Below are 7951 nucleotides of genomic sequence, written 5' to 3'. Positions count from 1 at the left end.
TTTGGGATTTTTCTGTGTAGGACTGATAATGCAGAACTTCTTTAAAAGCAACATGAAGCTGTGCTGGATGACATTTGTGCTGTTTGCTCATGTCCTAAACTCAGAGCAGGAGCTGAAGACCAAGACAGAAAGTAAGCAATGGACGTAGTCTCCCCGCGGGTGTTAGAAACCCCCACGCACAGGCAGCACATGCAGAAGCAGTGAGTTGTGGCTGGGCTTTTACCCACACATAGCGCTGAAAGCCAGAGCAGGAAAGCAAAACCAATGTCTTTTCCAATAAGCCAAAACTTTAAGAGAACAGATAAAGCCCATTTTCCAAACTCACATTTGGTACCAGCAATTACTCACAACTAGTTACATTTGCTCGTGATTCAGTCTGAGAAGACCTCGATTTGGGGCAGAAACCTCACCCAGGAGTCCGGCATCTTCTGATGAATTGGAAGAGCTGAGTAAACTTGATCATAAAGTTAATCTCCTTCCTTAAAGCTTTGCTTCATACTGTGCTTCTCTACACCACAAAGAGTCTCAATTATATTCCTTGATACTGTCCCTTTGTTCTCTGACACAGCTACTCAAACACCACACACCCCAAAACGTAAGAGTTTCCTTTGAAGCATTGCCAGGCTATATGCAACGGCGACCACATCCTTATCTGTACATGAAGAGCAAGTGTGCTGAAGATGCCACGCCTTCCTCAAGATCCGTTGCATGTTAAAGCACCTGACTGCAACACTTTCCGCATGGGTTTTCTACAGTAAAAGTTGCTCTTCTGCCACAGATTACTCATCAGATCTGAATACTCAGCAGCAGGGTGCAAGTGCGCCCAGGCACTGCGTAAATTTGTAGAAATTGTTTATTTGAGCATTTACAGTAAAATTTGGCCTGGAGAGGGTAAATAGAGTTCCAGTTCCATGCCACTCATAACATTACTGTAAATCTAGTCATATTAAGTATTTTTTCCTTCAAGTGCAGGAATTATGCACCCAGCTGACTTTGCACTGGCGCAGGAGGAAAGGAAGCTTTCCAGACCTCCTGTTTGCAAAGCAATAAAACATAACAGTGCTCAGAGATCAGAGGGAAAATAAACAGATCCTCTTGCTCACCCTCCCCCACTCCCCTTTTTTCTCCTTTCCCCAGCTTATATTTAGCTCTGGCTCCTCCATGCCCATGCAAGGGCTGCCCTGGCAGCCAGGAGGCAAGGGACCAGGGCTCTTGGGGAACCTCAAGCTTTCCTCTTCAGAGCAGAAAATCGACAAGCCTGCTCAGCAGAGGGAAACAGCAGCTCTGACAAGAGAAAAATAGAGATGAGAAAAAGAAAGCAGTGGGGCCCACCAGGGTTGTGCATTATTTGGTTTTTAACCTGATTCTGCTCATCTGAACCTTGCAGAGGCTTGAGATTCAAGGAAAAAAAACCTGTCTGCCTGCACTGTGATGGACAGGTACATTAATAAGTTGTCTGGAGTGAACACATGCTTACAGCTCATCATCTTCCCTGAGAAGGCCGTGGGTGTGCACTCACCCAGAGTTAAAACCCAGCCCAACTCCCTCCTCACACTCACACCAGCTCTGCTGACTGCCCCAGACCTACACAGACTTTCCTGAAAACACTACAAATTACCCCAGAGGGGTTGGTCTTGCATGACTGCACACTTGCATGAATATTTTAGAGCTCATAAAGTGTTTGGATGCCTAATTCTTACCCATCTTAATGGGCACGAGTACTAAAACACTGTAAACACCTCTTGCAAAGAGGTAGCTGACTGCACTTGGTACTGCAGATATTAACTGAACGCTACAATGCAAGAGCAAGAACTGTGGCCACAGCCCATCCTCTGTTGGTAACAGAAAGGGGACACAGGTTATAAACTGAGAACATCCATCTGTGACACTACAGTGACTGCCTGGGACTTACAGCCACTTGCTACATCCTGCTGATGAGCGACTCAGCAGAGCTGCCGTCGTCCCCAGGACTGTGCAGCCATTCCCCTCCCTGGGTCAGGTATATTCATCTTAAGGGTCTTTTGTATCTTTGTATCTTTGGCAGTATTGGGAAAGAAGATATGACACCTGTGCCAAGCCTCCAATGCAGCAAAAGCCACCTTTTTCTTTCCATTTATGCCTTGACAATAGCAAGGCCACAGCAGAAAGGAGAAGATGGGAGCCTGATGCAAAGCTACCTGCCTTGGTGCAGCACATTGTTTGGTGAGCAATGCGGCAGAGGTGCTTTATACTTAAGTCTCCAGTCTCTTTTTTTAAAACCAGGCTGCTTATTAGCAATGCACATCAACACCAAAGCAATAGCTTTTGTACTTCAGAGTTACTCTCTTAATCAAATGCAACTTCACAGAGCCATGCTGATCTCATTGTTCAACGTCCGGGTTCCTTACCTTTGCAAGAGATAAATACTCTGAGGATCTGCATTTTGACTGGCATCCAAAACTCACCACTAGCTGCTGTGATTGTGATTTATTGCTGCTGCTAACAATCAATCTCAAGGCAACTGTGTGCATTTGAACTGAGAGTCAGGACTGGGGGGGGGGGGGGGCACAGGGGAAAAAAACACCCAGCAAGAGCTGACAACTAACCAACGCTGACCAGCAATCAACACTCTCCCACATTTCTGCATTGCAAAACCTACTCCAAGTACACTGCATAGAGCACTTCATGCCATCTCTCCTCTGCCTAGTCCAGGACCATCAGTCTGGTCAGCCAGAGCTCTAAATTTCATTTGTGCACCTTTTAATCTTACCTGACAACGGGCTTTCCACATGCAGAGCCAAGGAGGAAGCCGGGGAGCCATGCAGCCACCAATTCAACCTGCTGGGCAACACCACCCAGCAGAGAGAGACACTCTCTGGCAGGCAGCAAGCCCCAGGAGCAGCGGGGTCATGCTCCCCCAGGGAGGAAGGCAGCCAGGGAGGAGGCCCCAGAGCTGCAGGGATCAATGCACTTTCAGGCACAGAGGAAGAAAAAGCACACCTACAGCTCCTGGGCACTCTGAAGCCCACTGTTGTGTACCCTGAAAAAATGCTATAAATCTCAATCTCACCTCCAAAAGAACAAGCACTAAAGCAGCTGCTGTTTCCAAGGATTTATCTTTCCTTCACATCACCCAGGCAGCTGGGACATCACCAAGCCAAAACCCAGTCCCACATCATGCAACTGCAAAGGGTGGTCAGGAAAGACCCTCTTTAAACCTCCTTTAGCTCCTACTCAGCAGAAGAGCAGAGGAAATCCCCACAGCCAGCCACCACCCTCCCTGGAGCTGCTTAAATTTGCTTCCTGGGCCATGGCAGGATTGTGCCCACCTGGGTCAAAGCCCCCAGCTGGGCCAGCTGCCCTGCCTGCTGACTCAGCACAACCCTTGATTCTTCCTGTGCTGGGTTCAAAGGAGAGGTGTGAGCTGTCTGCAGGGCTCCTGAGAAGGGGAAAGAGGGAGGGGAAAGCAGTTTTGACCCCATCAGACCTTAAATGAAGTGGATCTTGAGCAGTGCTTTTACAGCCTGATCGTGTCTAGGAGCACAAGGCAAGAATTATTTCCTCTTTTTTCCTGTCCAGTCTTTTGCTTTTGCTACTAACACTGTTATACAGTCCTGTTTTACGTCAGAGCAGTGGGAATTTCTAGACTTTTTTTTTAAAGAAATAAAAAGGATAGTGGCAAGCGTTTGGAGTAAATTCCCATTGCAGTCAGGATAGTCAACAGCAAGGATTCCTGTGAGAGTACATTGCTTTCTTAATAAATCTCCGTGTAACCATCACTGTGACACTCACCATGAGGGAGAATTTGTGTTTCCAGCCACCTTACTCGGGGATTTCTGTCCCTGGTCAAGGCTTCCCCTCCCTTGATGGGGGGGACAGGTCTCAGCCTGCGCAGGGGCTTCGGGGCCAGCAGCACGGAGAGAAAAAAAACAACCTCCAATAAATCAACTCGAGGGAAAAGCAGCCTGATCAGGTTAAAAAGCAAGAGGCTGATTCCAGGTTTCACACCTTCCCCACCTCAAAGCACCCCAAACCATCTCCTCCATCTTTACTGGGAGGGAATCACTGGCTGGCACCATCCCAGAGCACTGGGACTGGAGGTGAAGAAGCCCTCGGGGAGGAGCTGCTTCGTGCCCTCCAGGCGCAAAGTGGATTAAATGCAGGTGCAGGCAGCGACATAGAGCGAGCTGCAGCTGAGACCGCACAAGAAATGAATCATCCACCGGGGGGAGCAGGAGCGGGGATTAACGCGGCTCCCGAGGAGGGCAATAGCAGAAAGGAGGCGCCGGCAGACGGAGGGGAAGAGTTTGGATTAGGACAAGCAGACAAAATACGGAGACAAAAAGTGGGGGGAAAAAAAAAAGCTGCTGTGAAGTTCAGATACTTTGAAGTTGGAATTTACACCTTCCAGTGAGTGTAGCCAGGGAAGGCCAGAGGCGCTGCAAAAAGGTTTTGATGCTGGAAGCACAGGGGAAAGACGAGTCTGATTTCTTAAGTCCTATTCAATTTGCAGCACAGAAATCTGTTTAAAATCAAAGGCTTTGCCACTTGTGGTTTCCAAAAGTCACAATTTTTTTTCTTCCACTGAGTTGCAAAAAAAAAAAAAAAGAAAAAGTGTTAAAAATAATCTTTTGCCGTTCAGCTGTGCTGCAGTGTCCTGAGATCACCTCATTAGCTGCAGAAAGGTAGCTTAGTAACAATATTTCTCTGCCCATTCCCACGCACTGTGCTGGTTGAACTTGGCTTTTTTTTTTTTTTTTTTTTTCCCATGTAAAAGTTCCCTTTTGGAAAATGTGGTTTCAGCTGAGTTCCCGTTTTTTGTGGGAAGATGTTTATTTCAGCTGTGAATCTGAAAATGAAAAATGTCATTTCGAAACAGTGATTCAGACCAAACCCTGCCCTTTCCACTGTCTCGCCACTCCTGGAGCAAGGTGGATGTTTTCCACTTGGATACTTGCAATCCTGAGGTTGGGGCAGGGGTGCTGCCCCCCTCTCAGAAATGTAGCATTTTGGTGTTTCTTTGCACATGGGATGGGAAAGCAGGTTTGGAGCAGCTCGAGCCAACGCCAGGGCCATTGGCATCCTGCCATGGTCACTGAGCTCCTCGTCCCGCCCGGGCTGTGCTGCCCCTCACAGCCCACAGCGTCACATTTGTCAGCCAAAGTGCTGTGTTGGTAAAGCAAATCAACTCATCCCCGCCGTGGGTCTTCACCTTGTTTCTTCCTGCCGGCCCCCATCCCACAAGACTCCCGTGTGCAGTGCTATACAGCGAGTAGGCCATTTGAATTTTTATCTGTGTTATTCACAGCGCATAAAATGAGACATCTGTGCCTTTTCAGGATGGGGGCCTCGGTTTCCGCGAGCCGTGTTAGCTCCTGTGGAGCTCCCACCGTGTCGAGGGTTAATCCCGCCATGCTCACATGCACGTGGCAGCTGAGGCAGGAGAAAGGCTAATGAAGATTGCAAAGAAGACAAAGCTCATGTCTTCATTACCTGCTTGAACACATGCAATGGGGGGGTTGTTTATTTTGGTCCATGCACTCAGACTGAAATGAAGATTTTGCTTCCTGAAAGCTATCCCACAGCACAGCTCCGCCCACCCCGGGCTGCCACTGCCACTCGCAAGCCTGCTTGAGCTGCTGACGTGCCATCCCAAAAGGAAACAAGAAATCCAGCCCTGGAGAGCCTGGCTTTGGGACAAAGCATCACTCGATTGCAAATGGGTTAAAAGTCTTAGCTCCAAACACTTATGTGAAAGTTGGTCAGACACTAAAATGGAGCCAGCAGGGTTCTGCTCATTTAAAACATGATTTAGACGAAAAAGGCTTCCGGGCTAACAGCTGGTGGTTTGTAAATGGGCTGGAAGGCATCGAACGCTGGCAGCACAGAGCAGTACTGCGTACAGCACGCTCTCCGGTACCTCCAACACATCATCTCAAGTGCTCCGTGATGCGTAGAGAAGCCCACTTGCACCTCCGAATCATCACTCACCGATTCATCCCGGAGCCCAGAGTGCTGGGGCCAGTGACCTACGGTCTAAAATGGCAATGAGAGCAACTTAAGCCATAGTGCTGCTTGTGAACCTTGCCTGCACGGCAACACACTCATCCTCCAAGCAGTACCCCAGCTCTTTGGGAACCTCTGGCTCCCTGGGTAATAGGGACAGCACCAGGCTCGAAGCCCCACTGCTCACCAGGGCCCTGAGAGCAGGCAGGGACAGTCCCCTGCCAAACACTCCCCCAGCCATGTTACAGCTGCTGACAACGGGGTTCATTGAGTAATTTGGGTCTAAAGGTAGAAGGGCTCCAAACCAGACTTGGTTGGGTATTTGGTCCATCAGAGCCTGTGGTCAGTTACTGGTGAGTATTGCCTGAAGCCAGGAGAGCCCCACCAACGAACCAGGCAACAGTATGGTGTTAAAAGCAGCCAACTGCTTATCATGGGGAAAAATTAAAGTATTCCAACCCAGGGCAGCTGCTTTCCAGTACTGTATAGCCCCAGGTCATCTTTTCAGCAGCAATGCACAGAGGACGTCAGGAATCCCACAAAATAAACCGCAACCAGGAGGTGAGTGGCACAGTTCCAGGATCAGAGCCAGAGGGCTGGATGTGGGCTTCTCCGTCCTGGGCTGCAATTAAGCTGCTTTCAGTCCTTACTAGCCATATTTTCCCAACTGGCCATCAGCTCAGGGCTGTGTTGCAAGTAACCAACTGTGCAGAGCATCCAGATGTCCCACTGAAGTCTGCAGAAGCTCCTCATACTCATGGCTCCCCCAAACTAAAGCCAAGTATCCACCACTTGCCCATCCAAACCAGCTGAAGAGGCCGCTTGTAAAACCAGGGGCCACTTTTAAAAATGCTGACACCTTAAACGGAGGTTTGCAATCAGCCAGAGAGACAGGCTGGGGAGATGGAGGGCTTAAGGCAGAGCTGACAGCCTTCAGGCAAAGCCCAGGGATTAATTACTACACACTCCTTAGTCCCAAGAGGGAACTCAAGGTCTGGGTGAATCTACAGGGCATCCTTCAGAAACACAAAAAGAAAACCCACTGCAAACAGTTAAGTTTTCAATCATTTTAATGTGATCACTGCAATTTGACCACAGTCTCAGAAAGGAAAGTCACACAAATTACCTGTGCTTAGAATTTGAGTCAATCTATACAGTTCTTATTGATTGATGGTTATTCAAGTTAAGACCTTCTGACCATCAGTGATGTTCTTGGCTGAAAGGCAGGATCGCAAGTGTTGGACATACTGGTGCAAACCAGGAATGCTTCTTCTGGGATTAAAGCTGCGACACCTGATCTACTCAAAAGGAAACAGAATTGTACACGCACACATGTGTACACATGGACCGAGCATGCAAATACACCGGGAACCAGCTACAGCTTCATGGGAAATACGTCAGGGCAATACAGAGGTTGGCTGGTTATTCAGAAGGCTACTTAACAAGGAAGGGGGGAAACCACACAAATATAAAAAAAAAAAGAGAATATTGATTTTCCAATATTTGAAAATAAAATAGGAAGAGCTTTTGAAATTACACTGTGTTGGCAAACTCTGATTTTTGGGAAACAAAGCAAAAGGTGAAGGCAAATTTTCCAAAGTATTGTAAAATTTATTGTATAAGTATTGCAGCTTTTAAAATGACATATAATTGCCACTATTGGTTACTGTTACACAATAAGCGTTTACAACAGATTTTTGTAAATTGGCATCAGAGTACATATTCATACTAAACCAGCAAAATATAGATAAGTACTGCATTGCATGTGCTGTCAATAGTTTACATAAGTTTAAACTTGAACAGAACTCAGGATACAGAACTGCCTATAACAAACTCCAAAGCCAAAGCAATGCAACTGGAAGTTTAAGAAAATATTAATACAATGAAATGTGTCTATAAGGCAGGCAAATTAGGACTTTAATGTTGTCCTTCATGAGCTTCTATAGTACAGCAAAAATTTGAAGTG

This window comes from Vanellus vanellus (genome assembly GCF_965231255.1).
Source record: "Vanellus vanellus genome assembly, chromosome: 15".
Lineage (NCBI taxonomy): Eukaryota > Metazoa > Chordata > Aves > Charadriiformes > Charadriidae > Vanellus > Vanellus vanellus.
This window is presented reverse-complemented; position numbering follows the sequence as displayed.